We start from the raw sequence: 13,431 nt of genomic DNA on the forward strand, positions 1-13,431 counted from the left end.
TATTAATAATAATCCGTGTTGTGCAACCCCTGTACGCCATGGCAACACCGTCTCTTATAATAGAACCAACGTTTACATGCTGCAAAATACACAGGAGTACATCTTGACGCACTCTATCAAAATCTTTTTCTAAATCAAGTTGTATCATTGCGATTCCTTCGCCTGTAGAATCACAACATTCGAGCATGCACCTGGCCTTGTGAATATTCGTTAATGTTGTGCGACCTTTAATTCCACACGTTTGATGTTCTCCAACCAATTCGTTTATGACGTTTTGTAATCTTTTAGCCAACACTTTCATATAAATTTTGTAATCGACATTTGTAAGCGCTATTGGTCTGTATGAAGAAACCTGTCTCAGGAGCCTGGCATCCTTTGTTTTGGGAATCAAGAGAGTATGTGAAGTTAGGAATGACGGCGGCAGGAGACCTACGTCATAAGCGTTATTAAATAATGAAGTCTCGACAGTAGCAACGCTATGTTTGATTTATTTATAAAACACTGCTGTCAGCCCATCGGGATCAGGTGATTTGCTCATCAATTGCCATTTTTACTTCTTCAATCGAGATAGGCATTTCCAATAGCTCTTTAGCGTCATCATCTATGTTTGGCATTGAATGCAAAAGTTCATTTTTAAACGCTTTAATATTGCCTGAGCTATGAGCAAAGACGTTACTTTAATAATCGTAAAAAGCTCGTTGAATGTCACCCTTTTCTACGCAGATTACTCCTTGCCCGCGAAATTTGGTTTATATGGGCACGTTTTTTCTCTATGCCAAAGGCTCGTTTGGTGGGTGTCTCACCGGCCACCATTCGTTCAGCCCTTGCTCTCAATATTGCTCCATGGTAACGGTCCTCATCAATTGCTTCTAGCTTTTGCTTCATAGCTAGAATGCCGTCTTTAAACATTCCTGGTTGTTGGCATTCTTCAGCTATTAGAATGCCTTAACACTCATGAAGAGCTTTTTGTTCTTTCCTTTTTTCGTGCTGTACTCTACTCGCAGATTCGAGTTCTTTTAATTTTACCCCTTGTTTGAACAGGTCCCACTGTTCCATCAGAGTAGTTTCGTCGATGGTGAGCAATTTTTGAAGAGCTTCATTGATATGCGCGGCAAAAACGTCATCATGCAGTGGTTTGTCGTTAAACTTCCAATTTTCCCATTTGAATTTGCTTCTTTCTTTCAATTTACCAATATCGAATTTAACTAGACTGTGGTCAGTAAAAGAAACGTGTGCTACTCGATACTCGCGGCAGAAAGCTAACAACTCTGCTGATACATACGCACGGTCTATCCGCGCATGGCTGATTCCTTGGAAGTGCGTGAATCACACGCATGCATTTAATCCCAAACAATCTTCCACATCTTCCAAGAAGTGTTCTTCAATGATTTCATCAAGAATGTCTGTACTGCTGTTTCTGTAGGGAGTAGGACTGGTTTTGTCACGTGCTGACAGTACGCAATTAAAGTCGCCAAGTGCTATTATAAATCTATCTGTTTTAAGGTGTTGTTCAAGAGTTGAAAAAATAAATCCCGTTCATTCGAATTTGATGGGGCGTAAATGCACAGAAACCGCAATTTGCAATCAAGTAGGGTAAAATCGCAAACTATTAGGCGACCAGCATCATCAGTTGTAACGGACTCAACACTACCTCCCAAACACCGGCGTATTAGCAAGAGATCTAGCATGGCTTACACAAGCATCATATGTTCTGGTAAACCTCCGCACCATGCTGTCTGACTAATCCTGTGATTCTATTTTAGTTTCCTGCACGGCAAGTACATCCAGCTCGTGCTCTGTTATCAATCTGTGAAGTTGATTCTGCCTCGTGTTGGAGGAAAGCCCGCGTATACTTAGCGTTGCTACCCGAATGTTATTGTTCGTAGCTATTATAATGTTGATGGATCAGGCCGACAGCATGGCGCTTACCTTAGCCATGCGACGTCTTGCAGAGTGGCGCCAAAGCGGCATTGCTATAGCTTGGCTTTGTCGTCGCGCTGAAGCGACGACGAACGCCGCGTGTTCGCGACGCATTTCTTTTTGCCGGTTTGCCGGTGACGTGGTTTCCTTCCTTCGCCTGTTGACGCTGTCGTTGCTCGCGCACAGGATCGACCGTGTCTTCGAGGCGACGCTTTATAGCAGGAACGTCCGCATGCATGCTCGCTGAACTGCATTTCACGGCTTTCGTCGACGCTGCTTCTCCCCCGTTGTCCTGAGACGCGCCGCTCTTGTCGAACCCCGCAACGCCCGCCTGCGTCGCGTCTCCCGCATCGCTCATGGCGGACTCCGCAGCGTTCGCCTGTGTAGCGTCTCCCGCGCCGCGCGAGGCCTCGTCCACCACCGTGGTCTCAACAGCAAGCGACTGTTCCTGGAAGCTGCTTTGTACTTCGTAGGACGCTCCGGCGTTTCCGCCGTCAGACCCGGCCTGCGTTCCTGCAGACGCTACCACCCGCTCTGCGTCTTGCTCGTCCATTACAGCCACGCTTGCAGAAAATGCATTTATGCGAACCATATGATTGCGTTCGAGTGGCGTCGTATTCGTCCATAGTTGGCGCGTTTGCACGCGCTCGTGCCAATGCTCTGCGAGGTGAAGAGGTTTTGCGCGCTATACCCGGGAGAGAGATAAAGAAATTGAGAGCGAGAGAGAGAGAAAGAGAGAGACGCATTCACGGAGCGCGTCTGCTGGAACGCGTTGTCGGTATTGCAACGCGGTAGGACGCGGTGTCAGTGTTGCAAGTACCTGGCGCGCATGCTCGGTGACATCCCTGAGACAAATACCCTATACACGGATGCTGCTCGGTGCCACAACGGGTATTCCGCGGTAGTGCTGGATGGCGCTGAAACGTTTATTACGGCCGCCTCCTTACGGAATTCTACACCTGGACACGGAGAAGTCCTTGGAGTAGCGCTTGCTGTGCGACACGCTCTCCAGATTCCTGGGGAGGTGTATATCCTAACCGATTCCCAGCAGGCATGCCGCGCCTTTTCTACGGGACGCGGCTTCTCCAAGGCAGCTCTCCACATCCTACACCAGTCCCCAAACACAGACACATCTGCCCCACAGCGCATCCACTTGCTCTGGACTCCTGGCCATGCCTCACTGCCGGGTAATGACCGCGCACACGCGGTCGCTCGAGAAATTACCCTCCGAGCTGCCCGGCATGACGAGGATCGGAGTCCAGATCAGGCGGGCTCCCCACTCACATACAGAGACGTATTAAAATACTATACACGAGCTAGACACACCATGGGTCCGCCGCCGCTGTCATTCTCGCGAGAGGAAGAGGTGGCGCTCCGCCAACTCCAAACAAACACGTTTCCCAATCTCCTCTCCCTACATAAATTTTACCCTGACCGCTACGCAGACTCTTGCCCGGGCTGTAGAAGCTCCCCCACGGCGTTCCATGTCACCGTGGAGTGCACCGCAAAATTATTCCCTCCCCTGCCAGTCATCTTGCACCCCTTCCGCATCAAAGAGCTGTGGGAGGATGCCCTCCGCGACGGGCCTCCCGAGGTCCGCCGGGTCCTAGTTCAACGGGCCCGTGCTGTCGCTGAGATCGTTCTAGGGACCCCGGACTAGGGGTCCCTCCCACACTCTTACTACCTTTTATTTTTGCAATAAAATGTTTACTCTCTCTCTTGCAAGCCGCGTTATGCAACGCGCAGTGATGGCCGTAAGTGCGAGAGAGAAAGAGAGAGAGACACGCATTCACAGAGCGGGTCTGCTTGAACGCATTGTCGGCATTGGAACGCGGTGTCGGTGTTGCAAGCTGCGCTATGCGACGCGCAGTGACGGCCGTACGTCAATAACTGAACTCTTCATAACGACATTTTTTGTAGCGTTAGCTACACTGGCCTAGCCAAGCCCGTTTCGCGCGGCACATCAAGAGCCGTGCTGCGCATGCGCAAGGATCAGTGATGTCACACGGCTTGCGCACCGGAGCCACCGGAGCCGGCACCTCTCGTGCACTCCGCCGCCGCCGCGCGCGACTCACCGCCGCCGGTCTGCGCATTCCAGAGGAGTGACGTTGTAGCCGTGGTAGACGCACTGGCGCCGGCGCGCGCTCGCTGTGCAGTCGCCGTCTGACACTGCGCTGGAGCCGCTGCGCTTCTGACTGGCGTTTGCCAGTGTGGTATAGCCATGGAGAAGGAGAGCGCAAATGCTGCTCAACAGCGCAGAAGAACGGAGAAGCTTGACTCATCGGATCCCGAAGTAGTTGCCTGGCAATTAGCGGTTGAGCGTAGTAGGAATGAACAGAAGATGGCTAAACGTGCTGCGCAGACACTGGAGCAAAGGGACGAACGTCTAGCAAAGCGGCGTTGCCAGGAGGCTGAGCGACGTGCCCGACCACCCCTGCAGCAACAACAAAACGCCGTCGATGACGTTAAGGCTCGCCGATCGACTGAATATACTGTGAAACTCAGCGAAAGCGCCAGTGCGACTCGGACTTTCCAGACGGACTTCGTAAACAATCCGTTTGGATATGTGTGCGACGTGTGCGAAAGACTATGGCACATGAAAGACTTGACGACGCTGAGTAGTGCCATGCGTGAAACGTTGAGTTAAGCGGCATCTATGTCAGGAATGGGATTGCTGCCAGTGAACTGCCAAACGTAGCGGTGCCTAAGGGTGAATGAAGCCTGTGCCGTTCAGCTTGACGAAAGTGGTGTGATAATCGAAGCCGTGTATGTGCCACCGAACAATTCCGTTAAAGACACTATAGACGTAGTGGCTACGTGTATACCTAGTCGGGCGGCAAGTGAACTGTGTGTGGTGGCTGGTGACTTCAATCGTGCTCGAGACTCTCTTTGTGTTCCTTTGAAGGACAAGTTTAACCTCGACTTAGCCAGTCTTCCAACTGCACAGACGACCCAATGGGGAAGCACCATTGATCTTGTCTATCAGAGACAGACAGACAACTCCAAATACTGTGTTGGGGCCATAGAGACGGCAGCGTGTTACTTCACTGATCACCGAGCCGTCTTTGTGGCAATAGAAAAGCAACGTGACGTTGAGCAAAAAGAAATATACATGTGCCACATAATACGTATACCGCGCGTGTGTCATTGGAGCACCAGTAAACATGACAATCAAGCTAATCCTTGACAATCTAGACAACCACGAAAGCTAAGAATAATCAGCTGAACCTTTGCTAACGCTACGTATATCCTGGCATAGCCGAGCTAAGCCACTGCAACTTTTTTGTTTGCCATCTGCTATTTTTGATAGACGCGACCATACTTTCAAAGTCCAGCGCGTGTCATGTCGTTCATTTAACTGCGCACATTCATTCATTCCAAGCACTATCTGACTGGAACGCTTTGCCTCCACATATTGATACCACCACAGATCACGATAAATTTTTAAACCTACTGTCTGCCAGTAGTACTGCGGAATCCTATTTACAAGCTGCTATCTGTTTGTGCATTGGGTCTTTGTTTTATTCCTTGTACTTCTATGATGATTCTCGTTGTTATTTTTTTCTGTTTGTAAGTTGTATAGCTGTTATTAATTTGTATAGTGTTGCACAGTGTTATGACTGTATAACGAAATTCTAACTTGTTATTATAGTGTCATATGTGTTCCTTTTGTCTTTGTACTTGTGCCCCCTCCCTATGTAATACCCAGGGTTGCGAAGGCCTTTAGGGGTACTTTGTATAAATACAGAAATATAAAGAGAGACAACTTGATCTGGTAAAATTCACAATTAAAGACTAGTTTGGAAAAAATGTGGTGGATCCCTCTTATATAGGAATCCGTATAGAACACGAAAGTGAAACGTGTCTTCACAGAAGTAGTGTAATGTTTATTGGACATTGATATATAATGTCTATTGGTGTTTTGTGGCTAAAGCGCCCTTAGGCGTTGATGCACCCACGCTGACGCCTGGTGGCACGTCTCCTCCATCACGACTACCAACGTCGATGACCATGAGCAACCGTCGTGCATATGGAAGCTGCACTACGCTGCACAAGCTAGCACAACGCGAAAGACGAAGCACGTAACTGACACACTAATACAACGCGCAAGACAAAGCACGTAACTGAATCGTCACCGAGTCAAATCAGCGCGTACAGCGCGTCGTAATTGCAGCCTCCGCGATCAACTTCAGAAACATTTTCAGAGCTAATTGCGGAGGCCACGCTCCGCTGTGCTGAGTACGGTGAACGCCACCTAGGTGGCGTTGGTAGTGCTTCTTGATGCCAGCGTCCCTTCGAATGCTGGCATCGAGGCGTCGTAGTGCTGAGACCACCGAAGCGTTCACTGTCGGTGCGCGTTAGTGTCATAATGCAGTACTTCTCTTTTCTGCTCGTAGGCGGCGGCACCGCCCCGAGCAAGAGCGCGGGTACACGGAGGAGTGTTAGATATATAAGGCGCGTCTGTGTAGCTCTCTGCAAATGCGTTTGTGGCGCAATGGGTTAAACGCTCGGCGATCTATCGTCGCGGACCGAGAGGTCATGGGTTCGATTTCCAAATTTTCCATGTTTGTGGAACTTTTTCTTCTGGTTTCTTTCTTTGTATTATGTTCGTGTACATTGTAAGCTGACGTATTTCCGTGACGGAAATACGTCAGTGAAGTCTTGGTGGACCCCGGCATAAAACACTTTCGTGTTAAAAAACTTGTTTTTCTGAGCAAGGCCAGCGTCTCGTCCGCAATCGGTAGAAGGAACCATCCTCAGCAGATCGAAGCATTGAGTCCTTGACGTCCACGCAAACTCTTACATGTCTGCTTGGCTTGAGGACCCGATACTATTTCGGCACACCATTGCGTTTCTTTTTCTACCACCCCTAGGATGCATTGTGCTTGCACATTCTCCAGCTTAGCGGTCACTTTATCCTGGAGAGGGGTTGGCACCTTTAGAGGACGTCAGAGCATAGGAGACAGCGTTTGGCATAAGTTGTATCTTATTTTACTTTGGAAATGTTTCTATTCCGCTGAATAGATCGCGAATATGTTGCCATCGCTGAAGGCCTCCTTTCAGGAAGATAGCCACTGGCAGCGGGAATTCATCGGCTTTTTCTAATGCTTATAGAGTTCCCCTCGACCCACCATTCAATTGTTCGAAAAGGTTCTCGTCACGAAAGGAGCCTTATAGAGATTTCCAATGTCTGTGGGCGCCCTTTCTCCCACCACAGTGGTGGTTGTTATGATCGGCTTGAAATTAAACCGCTCAACTGTGGGAAACCAGCCCAGGCGCTTTCCCGTGTCGAGATAATCGCCTTCATTTCCGAGAAAGCGGCACCCTTCTACGCTCGGAGGAGACGCAAAGGCAATCACCCAAAGAAGAAGGCACGAAATGAAAGAGGTCATCGACGAAACGAGTGCGTTCACGTCCTTGCGCCGAGAGGCGCCAACGAGCCAGCTGTGGAAGAAGGCGATGACGTTCGAGCCATTGATGGGGATAGTTTCTGCGTACCGGCGACAGACGGACGAATCGGTTAGCCCCCATATACAGCGTCGCAGTAAAAAAATATTTTCAGTGCTTGTGTCTAGAATATATAAGCTGATGCGATTAGAAAGAAAGCTCTTGTAAATTATTTGACACTTTCACTTCCTTGTTTTTAGGGAGACCAGCAAGCAATCCATGCAACAAACCCGCTGCCCGCGGAAGTTGCAACGGATCATTCAAGAGATGGCACTTTTCCAATACAAGCTATTATTGTCAGCGGTTTACTTATTCAGGATGTGGAGGAAATGTAAATAACTTCCGGACTTGCGAAGCCTGCATGAAAAAATGCACAAGTAAGTGCCTCACAATATGAAGAATGCCTTATCTTGTCCATACTTAACAAAATTGACACAAGGCAGTTCCTCAGCCATATTTAGCGAAAAACCTTAAGCGGTCGTTGTGCGGTAGGCAAACTTGCACCGAATATACTGTTTTATGTTTCTCTAAAGCATATATACCCCTACAATCAAATTTTACATTCGTTCTGCCTTTTCCTTACAATCACGTAAGGTGCCTTCAAAGTGTTCTCTTTGCCGTGAAAAGACCTGTAGCGATATCTAGATGCATGTGTATGCGCAGTGTATGCGTAACGATGTGGGCTGTGCACATTGTATACCTAGCCTCGTAGGTGTATAAAATAATAAATTATCCACTGTCCGTGTGTTAAGTAAAAAGAAAGAAGCCTCTCCGAAGCAGGAAACTTGTAAAGAGAAGCAAATGAATAGGCGTGAGAAATGGTTGGTGGTAAAGGCGAAGAACAATACATTTGAAGTAGAACGTGGGGTTAATTAAAAGCGTTTTCGTAAAATTGAAGCATAAATTTATGATAATATCTCACTATCCGCCAGCGCAGTCCCCTCCTATGCGGAAGTGGTTCTACAGCGGTAACGACGAGCGCTACGTGAGTGAGTCGACGAAACCTTTTATGTAGCTCTGAGGGACGACGTCTGAAACGTGTTTCATTTGAACCCCGCGCTTTAAAACACCCGAAGTGATTAAGCTTTTAGCAACGAAGCTGTGTAAGCTTACGTCAGGCGGTGTACGCGGAAAATTCCACCGCCTCACGATGACGTCACGGGTGTCGCCTAGCAATAGGGCGCCACCTCCTCGTCCTGCCGCCGCTCTAAGCCGCCTCTTTCGCTGATGATGATGATTTATTGGCATCCCCTTTGAAACGGGGCGGCGACAGGTGGTGCTAGGCGCTGCCACAGCGTCACCTAGCGACGCCTTGCCTAACCTCCGCAGCAGCGCCGCTCGATCCTCCGCCGTAGCTCGGCCTAACTTTTCCCCACAGCAACGCGGTGGCGAAGCTAGGCAATGACATCCCTCCAGAGTATATAGCTTTGCGTCACGGAGACACACTTTGCCTCGTGAGTTTGCGCCCAGCACATGAGTCATCCGAAGAAGATCGTCACGCCCGAAGAGGAGGAGGCACGGCGCCAAAAGTAGCAGTTGACATAAAATTGTCATATTTTAGAGTGATATAATGGTCGAACTTTGGTAGATTTCAGTGACATGAATTTTGGATAGGTGTATGTTGTACCTGAAGATGCACGATCCTTCAACTGATATATTTGAAATAGAGCTACTGGTACACGTCTTGGGAATTTAAGATGTAGATGCAAGACACCAAAAAGTACAATGTGATAGTATGTAAAATATGCGTATATTCAATATTGCCTAGCCCTAATAAATAGCTTCTGTGATTCTATACAAATACATCATAATTCTGCCATTCATTTCAGCTTTCCAAAATGTGCAGAAGTTGTGCGAAGATTATCTAAAAGAAGTGTTTCCCGCCTAGCTGTTCAAGACCAAGAAATGACCAGCGTGCTTTTCCAGCCTGTATAGATTGCCTGATGAATGTAAAAAAAGGCTAGCTTTGCAAAGTGAGTTTGTCAGCCTAATAAATGTGATATGTGCATTAAAAGATGAAAAACGATGCTGCAGTGATTGTACTGTGCTAAATTAAATATCAAGGCTATAATGAACGTTCTGTTGCTAGTCCATTGATTTGTGATATCCTTTTCCTACTGTTTATACCAGGCGTTTCGATTAACAACATTTTCTTGCAATGAGCTTCCAGCCAGTTCAGGCAAACACTATCCCCAAATTATTGCAGAGGACTCCATAAATTCTACGCTTCTAATGACCAAACCATAGTTATATATCAGTGTTCATTCCCTTGCTCTTTGCGCCAAAATCGGTCTTTTGCGGTTGCATTCACTTACCGAGAAAGTATATAAACATTCGAGTTCATTCTATGTATTAGACTGACATTAAAGTGCAGTCATTAGAGTGATATGTGCTATGGGCTGACTCCCTTATTTTTTCTGATGTCTGCTCAAGCCGAACGGTGACTATTTCTGGATGGCCACCTTTCTCCAAGTGCTTAGTGTGAAGTTTATATGGAAAAGAATGTTGCGCGGTGAAGAGACGAAGTGCGTGCTGACATATTACCATTTCAAACATTTGCCTCCACTCCTATCCCCTCAGACATACCACCGGCAAGGCATCAGAAAAAACTACAACGCCTGGAGAGCGCGTTCTCTTAAACAGTAGCTGGAATTGGCTAACGCCATTCGCACCAGCTTACCTACAAACGAGTACCAAGGTAAGTTTCAAGGAAGCCAACAGCAAGATGCAAAAGAAGTATAAAAACACATCCATTACTAGGGCGCATTCCTTCCTGACACGAACACGACGCGCAGTATGCGGTTCAGCGCATACGTTGTATTTTGAAATGAAGAATGCTCATTCCCATTCGCAAATGTTTTCTCCATGAGATACAGAACCTTTATATTTATGGTGCCGAATGCTTACTCCAACCGGTAGAGGAAGTGAAGTGGGCAAACGTTTCATTACCATGCTTCTACATTTTATTATGATATCAATTATATGGACACTCCAAGCGGATTTCTGCTGTCGCCGTCGTCGTCGCCGCGCGACGTATGCTGTATGTGCGAGTGAAATCGCTTGAGGGACGCGCATTTTCACGGAGAGCGAACGCGACGTCTCCGTCGCTCGAAAGGACGTGGCGGCATGGAAGCGCGGGAGGGGACACCGTTGTGCTCCGGAACTTAAAGCCACTAGAAAAATCACATCATCTCACCCTACGGGCAACCATGGTGGGATGCCAAAGCATCGCGGGGGGTGCGCGTCGAGTTTCCGTTTCGTTTCACTTGGCAACACAACCCAATGAAAGTTAGAGTGAGAGAATGTATTGAGAAGAGAGGAGACGTTTGTACGGGGTTGCGTCTTTATTTAGAGATCATACGTGATTCCTAGCGTCGGTGCGCGCGATATCTTCATGACGATGACTTTGTGGTCGGTGAAGTGTGGCGTCAATGGGTCTTGCTGCAGAGGGTCGAGTTTGAAATTTGCGAAGACGAGGTCTATGCACGTTCCCCTGATGGTGGTGGGTTGCTTGTGATCTTGGGAAATGCATCGCAAAGAGGAAGTCCTGCGTCCTTCATGTGCTGCACCAGCCAATCGGTTGTCAGTATGTCTGCGCTGAAGGGCGCGTGTCTGTAGGTCTTGGTGTACTCTACCATGCTCCTTGCGAGGTAAAGTTCGACGCTTTCTCTTGAGATGTTGGGTTTGAGATACAGCATGATAACGATGGTGTTGTCACCGTGGCAGGATATCGGACGGCCGAATGCTCTTCGTTGTGCCTCTGAGTGGTAACCGCTAGGTCTAGGTCGTTTGCGTTTGCGGTGAGAGTGAGTTTCTCGTATACGGCGACACCACCGACTTTCCGTTGTGCCTCCTCGGTACAAACGATCACGTCGTAGCCGTTGATGGTCGGCCGTGCGGCGTTCGACGTTTCCGTGAGGCAGAGCACGTCCGCTTTGGTTACGACCGGGTCCCGTTCGATGTCCCTGGCGTGGGCGTTGCACTTGCCTGCGGCCTTGCTGCGGCCTTGCTGCGGCACTTGCCTGCGGCCTTGCACTTTCTTGCCTGCGGCCTATGCACTTGCCGCAGGCAAGTGCATAGGCCGCTGTGTCTTCCGCTGTGTGCGAGCGTGCAGCCGTCATTTACGTTTACGTCAACAGATTCAGAATTGCACAGAATAGGCTGTTTAGAAGCGCCATGGTGAATTCCCTTTCGGCGATGGCACTGCCGCTGCAACTAGCGCCGACGTTGACGTTGTTCATGGCGTTTCGCACATCGTTGCAAAGCCTTGACAAACACTGCGACACGTTTTTCCCTATGCAGACATGATTCACTGTAAATTATTAACCCAAACGGAAGTGCCCAGGCATGAAATTGCGATAGTAGCACCGGTTTCTTGAATCATGTCAGCGCGAAGCGACGAGAAAAAAGGGTGGGTAAGTGAGGGGGAGGGTTGCGAAAACATTTGTGGGGGGGAGGGGTGGGGGGGTAAGGGCGCGCCCTAAGCGCGCTCCCGATTGCAGAGCCAGCACAGCGTTGCGCAAGACGCGTGAAATAAACACAGATTGCACCTCTGCGTTGTTGCGTGCTGACATGCGTTTCACCGCGCGTATCCGCAGCTAACCATCCGCATGCGCCGAGAGCAGAGCATCGCAGTGGCCAGCTCACCGGACGAACAACTAACGGCAAGACTGCAGCTGATCAAGGCTCTATGCCTGGCAAACAAGGAGTATGAGATTCAGACCTATGTGGCTGCTCCAGATGCTTACTGCAAATGAGTCATCTCCGGCATCGAAAAGAACACCACGCCGATATCGCTGATGGCGAATCTCCGATCCCCGCTGGCTCAGGTCTTTCCGGCAAGAATGATGGGAAATTCACCCACTGCCATCATCACGTTCTCTGGCATTCGAGTTCCCCGGTGCATCTTCTATTATGGAGCAGAATACCGGTGCAACATTCGTAAACCCCGCCAGCAGCTGTGCGGCGTGTGCCTCTCGATGGCTTATCGAGCGGATGTTTGCCCAACCCGAGGTAAACCTCGGTGTACTGCGTACGGAACTCTAGACCCCTCCGAATACCATGATTGCACGCTCAAATGCTTCCATTGTGACGGAGGGTACGCCGCCACTGACTTCTCATGTGCAGCAAGGCAAGGAAAACCATTTAACAAGAGTCACGTGCTCCGAGAGCAGCAGAAAAGCACCGGCAAGCTGGCGACATTCTACATTGCGGTACCTACGACTACTGGTGCAACACGTGGCCGTTCCCGCAACCGATCACGGGGACACAGCCAGTCCCAAATTCGCAGTTGGTCCAGGGCCAGCAGGCCGTCCAAGCACCAGAAGCAACCACGTGGCCGGAGCCAATCTGGGTGCCGTAGCGAGATGCAGCAAAAAGAGCCTCGGACCGCATGGACGAACGCGACCGAGGAGCACACCAGAAAGGTGACAACGGTGAGTTGGTCAGCGCAGTTTCCCCCTCTTTCCTCCTCCCTTCCTTCACCCCGTTCGCACTACAAACACAAAACAAACTACCACCGGCACAAACGATTTCACTCACAAAGAAACCCACACCCGCGCTCGAGAAACCCCCTCATCATTCCTGCATCAAACAAGTGGGCGAAATGACGAAAGAAATGGCAACGGTCCTGAGAGCGTAAATGCAAAAAATGAAGGAATAGATTATTGTCGATGTGAAGCACATGCTACATACAACAGTTCGTACAAGAAGCCATGGCTGACATGAAGCAATTTATCAGCGCAACCTTCAGCGCAACCCTCAGCCAGCAAAAGGACTCCCTCCCACATGAAACCAATGGAAGTCGAGAACCACGAGTGGCATGTCAACATCAACTGCACTCACCAGCAAGGCGTTATCAAATAATCATGACTAGCAAACCTAAGAGACGCGCTACTACACCCTTCCGAGTGTGGCCAATGGAATTGTAGAGGGTACCGAACGTAGAGGGGCGCCCTCACACAGTTTCTAGTCACACAGCCTCACCACCAGACGTGATAGCACCACAAGAAGTACACTGCACTCCCACCCTCGCTGGATACAGCGCGTACACAGAGAAGAAGC

General features: G+C 49.2%; 1 long non-coding RNA gene across 1 annotated transcript in view; it reads left to right on the forward strand.

The window, feature by feature from the left end:
* The window catches only part of LOC125946959 (uncharacterized), a 56,675-nt gene extending 48,975 nt beyond the window's left edge, over positions 1 to 7,700 (forward strand). Inside the window, exon 4 of the long non-coding RNA XR_007468026.1 lies at positions 7,569 to 7,700. This is a non-coding gene — a long non-coding RNA (uncharacterized LOC125946959). The remainder of the gene's footprint in view (positions 1 to 7,568) is intronic.
* The last annotated feature ends 5,731 nt before the right edge of the window (positions 7,701 to 13,431 follow it).

This window comes from Dermacentor silvarum, chromosome 7, assembly GCF_013339745.2.
Source record: "Dermacentor silvarum isolate Dsil-2018 chromosome 7, BIME_Dsil_1.4, whole genome shotgun sequence".
Taxonomy (NCBI): Eukaryota; Metazoa; Arthropoda; class Arachnida; order Ixodida; family Ixodidae; genus Dermacentor; species Dermacentor silvarum.